The sequence below is a fragment of the Onychostoma macrolepis genome, chromosome 04, assembly GCF_012432095.1.
Source record: "Onychostoma macrolepis isolate SWU-2019 chromosome 04, ASM1243209v1, whole genome shotgun sequence".
Lineage (NCBI taxonomy): Eukaryota > Metazoa > Chordata > Actinopteri > Cypriniformes > Cyprinidae > Onychostoma > Onychostoma macrolepis.
In genome coordinates, this window is record NC_081158.1 from 32,949,090 (window position 1) to 32,961,302 (window position 12,213).

At 36.1% G+C, this 12,213-nt stretch overlaps 1 protein-coding gene across 20 annotated transcripts in view; it reads left to right on the plus strand.

The window, feature by feature from the left end:
* Window positions 1-12,213, plus strand: part of plekha5 (pleckstrin homology domain containing, family A member 5) — a 165,129-nt gene that overhangs the window by 47,404 nt on the left and 105,512 nt on the right. The gene's annotated exons all lie outside the window — the stretch shown is intronic.

The following is a 12,213-nucleotide window of genomic DNA, read 5'->3' on the forward strand; positions in this document are numbered from 1 at the left end:
ATATATATATATATATATATATATATATATATATATATATATATATCTATCTATCCCGTGTGTTAAATTAGACAACCGCTCTGCATTCTTTACCTCTGTGAGAACAGAGCGAGATGGTTGTTGCTCAACTCTTTGAGTCTGTGACGGTTCAGAGATACCGTACAGCCGTTGGTCGCAGCAGCAGCGATGCCTGGTGTTTGTGTTGTTCCTCCAGACGGCTGCTTCTGGTTTACTTTGCTTCTTGCATGTCTTGCATCAGCTGTTGCTTGCTTTTTCTTTATTTACATAATTTTTCAGATGAGAAATAAAAATAAAACTGAATAATCAGCATTTGCATCGCAAGTAGATAGTTGTGAAAAGCTCTTTTGACCGGCGCCCCCTGCTGCTTCATTTGTGCAGCTTGTGTTTGCATCGCTTCTGTTTGCCCTCAGGTTTCACTGCTGAAACAACTTGGTCAACAACTTTGACATAGACCTACTGCGTATTGCAGATAATGCATATTTCCCATTTTAAATGAACAAATTAAGTGAAGCTGGATAAGGAAACTGTAAGTAGTGTTTACCTAATGCAAAAGTCACTGCTGTGATGCTAGAAAGCTTTGCATAGTTGCTAGGGTGTTCTGGGTGGTTGCTAGGGTGTTTTGGCTGGTTGCTAGGGTATTTTGTTGTTTATAATGAGTTGTGACTAGTTGCTATATGATTTCTAGGGCATTCTGGGTGGTTGCTAGGGTGTTTAGGCTGGTTGTTGGGCATTCTGGTGGTTGGTAACAAGTTGTTTCTGGTTGCTGTATGGTTTCTAGTGCATTCTGGCTGGTTGTTAGGGGACTCTGCTAGTTGTTAATGAGTTTTGACTGGTTGCTATATGGTTTTGAGGGCACTCTGGATGGTTGCTAGGGCATTTTGGCTGGTTGCTCTAATGGTTGTTAACGGATTGAGTGGTTGCTGCAGTATATGATTTCTAAAGCGTTCTGGGTGGTTGCTTGGGTGTTTTGCCTGGTTGCTAGGGCATTCTAGTGGTTATATAGAAAGGTTTGGCTGATTGCATTATGGTTTCTAGGGCATTTTGGGTGGTTTCTAGTGTGCCAAGGCTGGTTGCTAGGGCATCCTGGTGGTTGTTAAAGAAGTTTAGACAGGTTGCTACAGTATATGGTTTCTAGGGCTTTCTAGGTTGTTGCTAGGGTGCTTTGACTGGTTGCTAAGGATCACAGGCAGTTTCTAGGGCATTCTAGGTGGTTTCTAGGGTGTTTTGACTGACTGGTTTCTAAGGTTTGGCTGGATGCTTTGGGGTTTGTAGGACATCTTGGGTGGTTTCTGAGGTGTTTTCTGGTTTTCTGGTGGTTGCTTAGGAGGCTTGGCTGGTTGCTACAGTATATGGTTTCTGGGGCATTCTGGGTGGTTGCTAGGATGTTCTAACAGGTTGCTAAGGAGGTTTGGCTTGTTGCTTTGTTTTTTTATTTTATTTTTATTTTTTTAAGAGCTGCTACTACCACTAGGGTCACTACATGGTATTTAGGACCTTCTGTGTTGTTGCTATGTTGTTTTGACTGGTTGCTAGGGCGTTCTGGGTGGTTTACATTTTGGGTGGACAATAGTAGTAATAATGCTTTCCTCAACACAGAAACCATATCTGAATACTTACTACCATTAATCTGTATCAGCCATTGTTCACCTACATATTAGCATCACAAGTGACCATTTAAAAAAAAAAAAAAAAAAACATCTTTGTCGAACGCTAGCAGTTTAGCTTGAGTTCAAGGACAGACGCACATGAATCTGATTCTGATGAGTCATTAGAGAGCGAGTCTGCTCTGGCAGGCCTGAATGTGAGAACATTTGTCTCCATGTCTTATTCATGGAGGAACAGGCTGAACACCAGACACTCAGTCCACGACTTCAGTCCAAACGCTAGCATGTGCATTCACTTTCTGTGTTTGTGATACCACGCAAAACGACCTTCTACCATGTTCATTCCTGCACCATGTTGTCGCTCGGTTTCTGATGGGCGTCTCCATGCTAGAGATGTGCAAGGCTAGCGTATTTACTGGGGAAAACATAATTAATTAAATGGAACTGACTTTCTTCAGGAAGTTTTCGTTGGCATTTTTTCATGTTGTCTCTTATTTGCACGAGTGATTACATACAAAGTCAATGCAAAGGTGCGAATAGATGTGAATTCACGGCGGGCGACGCGATTGGTGCGAATGTTCACCTCAATCGCGTCTTCTGTGCAATTTTAATGCAAACGGGAAATTCGCACGATGCATTCTCGCGCAAGCCAATCAGCGAAGAGCTATCGACACGTCCAGTTTGACTTGTTGTTGTTGTAGATGTGCGTGAAGACACTACGCATCGTGCAATTTTTTATTTACAGGAGTGATGCAATAAATATCCCGTGAGTAATCTAGACTAGAGCGATTAACGAGATGCTAATATTCACTTTGCTTTTGGTGTGCACACCATAATAAAATAGTGTTTATATGTGCAGTGCTGCTTTGTTTACAGGAGTAACCATGGTAACAGCTGTATTTCTACTTGTACAAAAGCGCCACCTACGTTCAGATGGTGAATTAGCATTTTTGTTTAGCATGTCTACTGCTTTTGTTGCCGTCAGTGTTGTAAATTTGAACCGTTTGACGGAAAATAAGAACAATTTGGATAAGGTATCTATAACCTATTTAAATCTTTAATTCGTAGATTAAATGTTTTAAATGGATCACATATGCACACAGTTTTTAACTGTCTCCTAAGGGTTTCTTACTTTTGAGACTAGTCGACTTAGAAAATTTGTTTAAACATCGGTGAAATTGGTCGTAGCACACATCCCTAGTATCATGTAGTGTTGTCACGATACTGGAATTTCTAATTTCGATATTTTTCAAAGTATCATTTCAATATTCGATACCATTTTTGATACCTCAGGAGAAAAATGGCCACATTATTGCCTTTAATGTGTGCTAGGACTAATTTCATTGATGTTTAAACAGAAATTTTATTTTATTTTTATTTTTTTGTTGTTGAAAGACAAATGTAACAAGGGCAGACCATGACAAGGTATATTTTTATGAGCTGTATTTTTTCATTAATAAAACCTTCTTGAGCTGGTAAAACACTGGAGAAAATTTCTACTGTACACTGCATATGTTTACTTTAAATTTCTTTAGAAGTACTATTTTCCCCATTTTTTCCCAAAATAGGGTGCCATGAGCATTATGGAGCGCTGCATGTAGTGTATGTAGCGACATCTTTATACGGTAAGCCACTATCTTAGTAGGGGTGAACAATTGACGCGCGAGTCCGTAGTATAAGCTTTTCATCTTTTATTTTCACCAGATCCTAGTCCATAAAATCAACAGTTGTGAAATAGCTTCATTGCTAAACATTAGCACCCCACACGAACACACGGTCTGAAAATTGTATCCGCTTCCCCTTACTGACTCCACCTACCACTTTACCTGTCCAAATCCGTAATTTCGGTGATATAATAAAAGTCTTCATTCACAAATTCATAACATTGATACTCAAACACAAATAATACACAGGTAATTATCAATTATCATCAAACATAAACTTAATTATATTCAAACTATTAAATTAGTCCATTCAGTCCAAAATATGATAATAGAAAAAATACTGGCTCCAACAGTGTATGTTTTATTCATATGGTAAGCCAGAGGGCGCATTTTTACAAAAACTTGAAATGTAATGTAATGTAACTTGTCTCACAAAAGTAATGTAGCTTATGACGTTTCAGGTATCCGTGTATAGACACAGCAAAAAAGTATTGGAACCATTTTAGATATTTCTGTATTAAGTATCAACCTTATTTTTGATGACACTACTACCGTCTTCATTCCTGCACCATGTTGTCTTGATCTGAATTGCATTGGTCGCTTTACGAAGGGTGTTTCCGTACCGCTGCTCGATCGCGCAACAAGTGCGTTTCCATCCATCCCGCTGTCTGCTACAGCGACGTCTCTCCGATATGATTAATAATGCGATGCTAATTTGTGCGGCTGTGGGACAGGAAACGCTGATGATGGAGGGAGAACGCTTTGGGAAACGAGAGCTCTGTGTGTTTGAGGATGGCGAATGGGAATTTTTCTCCACGCTAAAAGCTGGTCTGCATCTGCGTGTCGTTTATCACCTGTATTGGTTGATGCAAGGTAGTTTGGTGAAGGAGTCGACACTCGCGATCTCTGTCTTACATAACAGCCTGGGGAGAGATGAAGACATTATTCTTTTCCTCTGAAGGGCCGGCTGAAGCGCACATCTCTTTACTTATAGCAGACAGCTAAAGCAAATGTTTTAGGCTGATGTACAGTATAGTGAAAATGTTCATGCAGCGTGGCTGTTAAACATCTGGGCTGGTAAATAAGAGTTTGTTGGTTGAAATTCGGATATGCAAAATAACATTTTAACGATTCAGTGGATAGAAATATAGATATATTTATTTATTTTTTGTTTATTTATTGATTTATTTCCAACAAGTTTGTGATTTATATATCAGTATGACTACTATTATTATTATTGCTACTACTACTACTACTTAGTTAAAATAAGAAATATTACTATTGTCAAACATTATTATTATTATTATTAGTAGTAGTAATATTATTTTAACAACTGTAAAATTACAACAGAAAGTCCTACTGTTGCTGTGTGGTTTATTAGGTAAACTTACTATTTAATTTAAGTGTTACTAATCGGCCATCTTGACATGCCTTTCCTTGATTTAGTCACGTAAACTTTTGTTACTCCACTGAACTTGTATGTGATAAGTGAACCATTAGTGTGTTTGTCAGTTAAATGACTAATTAGTGATTCACAGTAACTTTGTAGCAAGTTGTTTTTATATCCGTTTAACCGTTTCTCAGATTTCATGCTCTAAATGCTTGTTTTACTCTCCACGTGTTTGAGCTGAAGAGCAGGCCGTGCTGTTTTCAACACGCCAGCCAAGTTTGTAATCCCAGAGCACTGGGTCGATCCACACCCACATTTACACACTGTTAACTAGTCAACACATGTGTATGAGGTAAGAGCACAACACAAGCTTTGCCTTTGTAAACAACACAGCGAAGAGCAATGTTTAGCCTTCAAGAACATGTTTGCAGACCTTTTTTTTTCTTCTGCTGCTTCCCCTTCAGCTGCTGCTATTATTTTTATTTAATTTTTAATTGTTATTTTAAGTTCTTCTTTATTTATTTATTACTTTGTTACTTTTTTTTATTTATTTATTACTTTGTTCTTTATTCGTTATTTTTTATTGTTTATTTTAATTATTTTAAGTTCTTTATTTGTATTTTATTTAATTTTAACTTTATTTTTTCAATTTTTTTATATTTTATTCTGTATTTTTGTTTTACATTTCTCTTTATATATTTATTTATTTTATTTTTCTTTCTTTTCTTTTTTATATTCTTTTTATTTATTTGACTACTTTTCTGCTTTTCATTGACATTATTAAGGGGAGTATGGGTTTGATACACGTTTAGGTCTAACAGGTCGTGTCTCTGACTACATGGCCGTTTTGCAAGTCTGTTTTGTGCATTAAAACACTCTGAATGCTCATTTAAGTGACATTAGAGACGTTCAAGATAAAATCATCTGATAAATTGTATAAACAGATTTACATAAGACATATTTATGCAACATAATCATTTTAGCTTTCCACGGGGATGGTCATCAGAGATGATTATACTCTAATCATAATCTGATAATAATGACGCTCGGTGTTATGATTAAGCCACTTTATCGCCGTAATAACCGAGCGGCTGTTACTGCAAACCCACAGTTAGCTCCAATTTCCCGTAACCGCTCGGTTAAAACAGTCGGATGAAAGATTGAATCAGTTATGAAATGACACGATTTCATTCGGCATCTCAGAACCAAGAATGGATTGAAAGGAGAATGAGAACAATTACACAAAGGCGTTATGGTTATTAATATTTGTTTTGTGCTCTAGGTTTTCCAGGAATCTGCCCACGTTTCACAAGACGTGCAATCCGCAGATCCGCACACAATGGAGCAAATGAGCTAGATCATTCAGCATTTGCATTTGGTTGCTCTGAGCTCATATTAACCGCGTCGCCCGGCGCTGACCTCCCTCGGCATCTGAGCGCTGTAGTGTCACCGCCGCGGGAATGAAACATGTCCCGCTTCTTATTCACTCACACGTACATTCATCTGCTGCTAACTGTGTTATGCAACCGTGACAGAGAGATAAACTGTGTGCATGATGTGTTGCAATGCAACTAGTTTGTTTTCAATCACATGGTGTTGAAACTAGTGATAGATATGTCACTGCTGCAGTTTTGGGGTGTTTTTAAGGGAGTGAGATGCAGTGTGACAAAAGCTCTGTTCCAAACCTTAGTGAGCTGCCTTGCTGTCTGCTATTTACCAGTGTTATCATCACTAACTGAAATTAAATCATTAAAAAATATTATTAAAAAAAATAAATTTTTCACTCTTTATTATATTGCAGCCATTTGCTAAAATCATTTGTTCATTTTTTTTTTTCCTCATTAATGAACACACAGCACCCCATATTGACAGAAAAACACAGAATTGTTGACATTTTTGCAGATTTATTAAAAAAGAAAAACTGAAATATCACATGGTCCTAAGTATTCAGACCCTTTGCTGTGACACTCATATATTTAACTCAGGTGCTGTCCATTTCTTCTGATCATCCTTGAGATGGTTCTACACCTTCATTTGAGTCCAGCTGTGTTTGATTATACTGATTGGACTTGATTAGGAAAGCCACACACCTGTCTATATAAGACCTTACAGCTCACAGTGCATGTCAGAGCAAATGAGAATCATGAGGTCAAAGGAACTGCCTGAAGAGCTCAGAGACAGAATTGTGGCAAGGCACAGATCTGGCCAAGGTTACAAAAAAATTTCTGCTGCACTTAAGGTTCCATAATCCTTAAATGGAAGACGTTTGGGACGACCAGAACCCTTCCTAGAGCTGGCCGTCCGGCCAAACTGAGCTATCGGGGGAGAAGAGCCTTGGTGAGAGAGGTAAAGACGAACCCAAAGATCACTGTGGCTGAGCTCCAGAGATGCAGTCGGGAGATGGGAGAAAGTTGTAGAAAGTCAACCATCACTGCAGCCCTCCACCAGTCGGGGCTTTATGGCAGAGTGGCCCGACGGAAGCCTCTCCTCAGTGAGCCTCTCCTAAAAAACACCTGAAGGACTCCAAGATGGTGAGAAATAAGATTCTCTGGTCTGATGAGACCAAGATGGAACTTTTTGGCCTTAATTCTAAGCGGTATGTGTGGAAAACCAGGCACTGCTCATCACCTGTCAATACAGTCCCAACAGTGAAGCATGGTGGTGGCAGCATCATGCTGTGGGGTGTTTTCAGCTGCAGGGACAGGACGACTGGTTGCAATCGAGGGAAAGATGAATGCGGCCAAGTACAGGGATATCCTGGACGAAAACCTTCTCCAGAGTGCTCAGGACCTCAGACTGGGCCGAAGGTTTACCTTCCAACAAGACAATGACCCTAAGCACACAGCTAAAATAACGAAGGAGTGGCTTCACAACAACTCCGTGACTGTTCTTGAATGGCCCAGCCAGAGCCCTGACTTAAACCCAATTGAGCATCTCTGGAGAGTCCTAAAATGGCTGTCCACCAACGTTTACCATCCAACCTGACAGAACTGGAGAGGATCTGCAAGGAGGAATGGCAGAGGATCCCCAAATCCAGGTGTGAAAAACTTGTTGCATCTTTCCCAAAAGACTCATGGCTGTATTAGATCAAAAGGGTGCTTCTACTAAATACTGAGCAAAGGGTCTGAATACTTAGGACCATGTGATATTTCAGTTTTTCTTTTTAATAAATCTGCAAAATGTCAACAATTCTGTGTTTTTCTGTCAATATGGGGTGCTGTGTGTACATTGAGGAAAAAAAGAAAATAAATGATTTTAGCAAATGGCTGCAATATAAGAAAGAGTGAAAAATTTAAGGGGTTTGAATACTTTCCGTACCCACTGTGTATATGTGTATATATATATATATATATATATACACAGTGTGTGTGTATGTATGTATGTATGTGTGTATATATATATATATATATATATATATATATATATATATATATATATATAATATAATTTTTTCATATTAGTTTTAGTAATTTCGTTGCATGTTTTTTGCCATTTTCATGACATTTAGTTTGTCTGTTTATTTTTATTGCTTTTTGTAGATTTTATTAATGTAATTATTTATATATATATATATATATATATATATATATATATATATATATATACAAAAGCAATAAAAAATAAACAGACAAACTAAATGTCATGAAAATGGCAAAAACATGCAACGAAATTACTAAAACTAATATGAAGGAAAAAAAAATATATATATATATAGCAAGTGATACTGAAATAAGCATCTGTCTTATTAAATTAGCAACCAAAATGAAACTGATCTGAGACGCTCTACATGCTTATATTCAGTACAAGTAATTCATTATTGATTCCAGTAGATTTTAAAAATAGCATGTTGCTAAGCTAACACGTTAAAATACACACGTTTTTACATTAGACATACCATCTTGGGTGAACTTTCATAGCAATGCATTCTGGGATTGTGCTGCTTTTGAATCATACACCTGAGATCGGCGTAATGTTTCTTCTGGAATGGCTTTCCTGTCAGGAGTGCAGATACGCTGCCTTAAAATACAGTCTAGTTAAGCAGCTTGTGAGGTTTTGGTTGCAGTCTAGTTCTCCGAATCATCACTGTCCTGCAAGTCTGAATCATTAATGACTGGTTTATTAATTTCAACTAATCTGGAATCAGTAAAATGTCAGAGAGGAGAGGCGTTGCATAATGTGCAATATACAGCTGTGTTAAAGTCATTTATCTTCTTATAACTGCCCAGGGCTCCCTGAATTACAGCCTGCAGCAAACACGCATTCATGTGAATCTTCTGAGACGAACAGAAGAGTCAGTAAATGACTTCCAATTCACAGGAGAGTCGCAATCTGTGTTAGGTTCTTAATGCATGTTTCTTTCTCTTATTGCGCACAATTAATGTTATTCTGGGGAAGTGTTGTTTTCACAGTCTTTGATCAGTGTGAGTGCGGCTTCGTTTTGAACATATGAAGTGATTCATTGTGTGATCGTATGCTCAGATGTCCGGCTCACATCAGAAAAGCATGATGTATGGATTGTGGGATGCTAAAGATAGATTTGCCCTTGCTGATGCTGATTAGAGTGACACTCTTGATGAGGCGGGAAGCGTCACACGCGTTCTCACAGCAGCCAATCATCACTCATCCTCATCCACTCATCGAAAGAGGAACGCTTTAAAAATATACTGCATGTAAAGCAATATCCAAAATGGTTTAAAACTATGAAAAATTTATATCAGACTCTAAAGCATGCTGAGATGTGTCACTTCACAGTAGTAGCTTGTACTTCAGTGTCCTTACTATTTATTTATTTTTTTTTATAAAATTTATATATATATATATATATATATATATATATATATATATATATATATATATATCAAGTCAGTAAATGATCATTAATGACTAATATTGTTATTATAGTGTTGTTTTCATTATATAATTATTTTATTAAATGTGTGTTTTAAATATTAAAAGTGAAAAACATTTTCATTTCAAATTCTAAAATGTAAAAAATATTATAATTATTATTGCTTTTTTATTACATTATACTATATTTATTACTACATATTATTTTATTATTACATACTATTCTTATTCAGTTGTTGTAATGTTACACATTTAACAAATAATGTTTAAACAATTTAATTTCATTATTTTCATTATATATAATTATATAATACAATAAATTATAATATTGCACACACACGCACACACACACACACATATATATATGCAGTATTATAATTGCGTTGTCTATTATATTTTTATTATTTTATTAAATTGTTTGTATTATTATTAGTTTATATATTATTATTAATTATATTTATTCCTGTTATAATTATATTTTGCTATATATTATAATATAATATTGTTTTACATAAATTATTTATTAATTTTAAAGCTACCAATAAATAACTTTTTAATTTTAAACCTTTTAAATTTTATATTTTTATATGTATGTGTATATATATGTATATGTATATATGTGTGTGTTGTGTGCATTGAACTACAGACATATCAACAAAATTATATGCCATTTTATTGAGAGCAAACCTTAATGAATATGACATGATGAAATTGACGAGGACATTTTCATGGAAAGACTCCAGCAAACAGTGCCAGACTGAACACTGGATGTGTCTCTGTGGTGTTTCTCTCCCTGCATGCATTGCTGTGTGTTACGAGCGCACAGCTCATTTAGCTTGATTAGTTTGGCACATTTCAACGGTGTCCTGAGCAGCTGTTCTCTCCGCAGTCTGCAGGGTGTGATGGGAAATGTGTGTGTCATCAGGATCTGTGGAGGAGTGTTGTATTTCTGACAGGAGTGTGTCTGTGGAACGACCGTTTTATGTACAGCTGACAAAGATAAAACGATTCAAACTCTCAGAATGATTCATTTGAATCGATTCAGTGAAGCTGTATGGAATGGAAGGAGTGTCGTGTGGAAACTGATGAGTGTGATTCATAAATCACAGGAGGAGGGTCTTACAAATCACTGGCAGAAGTGCTGTAATTTTTGAGTAAACCTGCGGAGGAGGACGTTGGCTCATTTTTAGCAGATTTTACACTGCCGTGACTAAGCAGGTCCCACTCCACCTGTTTGGCACAGGAAATCACCACACATCAACATTTCTGAAGTCAACTTCATGTCTATCAGGAAGAAAAAAATAGTTTTTCATTTATTATCAAGAAATGAATCATGGAAGAACAGATGTGCCTGTTACACTGTAAATGCTGCACTGCATCCACACCGATAAAAATCAAGGGAAAGATACTATATATACAGCTTTACAGCCTTTTTGAAAGTAAATGTTGATTTGAACGTATGCAAAGTGTCTGACATATACTGCTATCAAATCCGTCTCTGTTAGCAGCATTTGACCAGCAGAGGGCATCATTTATCTTTTTATTTGGCTCCTAATCCCATTGGGAAAAACAAAAAGAGACCAACAAGACCCTACAAAATTCTATTAATCCCCCTTCCTTTGTGTTTATTAAATATCTTATGAATAAATCTAATTTTATTACTTTGTTTAGCCAATTCTCTAAATGCAATTCTGTTTTACCATATTTTAATTAATTCATAATTAAATTTAATTCAAAATCAAAATAATAAAGTGCAGATTTCATGTAGGCACTTCATTCCCCAGAATGCATTACAATTAAAACTGTATTTATGTATGTAATATCTGTCTTTATCAGGACAGCATTCAAAGTTTGTCTGGATGAATTTTTGATTATATAATAAAACATTTTTTTAAATTATACAATTATTTAAAATATATAATTATTATTAATAATAAAAATATTAATATATATTATAAAAGTATAATATTATTTACATTTTTAATCATTTGTTTAATATAATGTTTAATGTACATAAATCTTTTTTTATTTTAAGTTATAAAATTTTTAAATTTACATGTTATGTAGTTCGAAATTACTTTTTTCTTTTGGAGTTTCTTTGAATTTGAATTCACTTTAATTCTACTACCATTACAATTAATTCAAAATGCAATGTTTGTTTTACCTTGTTTAAACCCATTTCAAATTGAATTTGATTCCAAGTCAGTGAACAAAATATGAAAAAGTGCAGAATCATAGGTTCACTTAATTTTTCAGAATACTGCATTTAATTATGTAATACAATATGTCTGTCGTTCTGTCTGTCTAATTGTGCCTGTCTATCTGACTTTATCAAGACTGGATATATTTTCCATTGTTGTGCAAAATTCCATTTTCTTTTGGACTTTCTTTGCATTTATACAGTCAAAAAATCACTTAGACTTGCACTGAAGGACCCACAACCAGAATATCATAGAGACCTAATAACTGCATAACAACAGCCTGGCAACACCCTAATATGATGGCGGGCATTTTTTTGGCATGGAAAAACACCCCTCATGTTCTTCACATATTGTCAGCTGTATTTGTAGATGTAAAGGTGTCACATGACTGCGGTGAGATCTGCATGTGTGCTGCGTGTCCAGATGAGGGCAGTGTTGCGCTGATGTGATGTCCTTCCTCTCAGGACTCGTGCACTAACCAAACG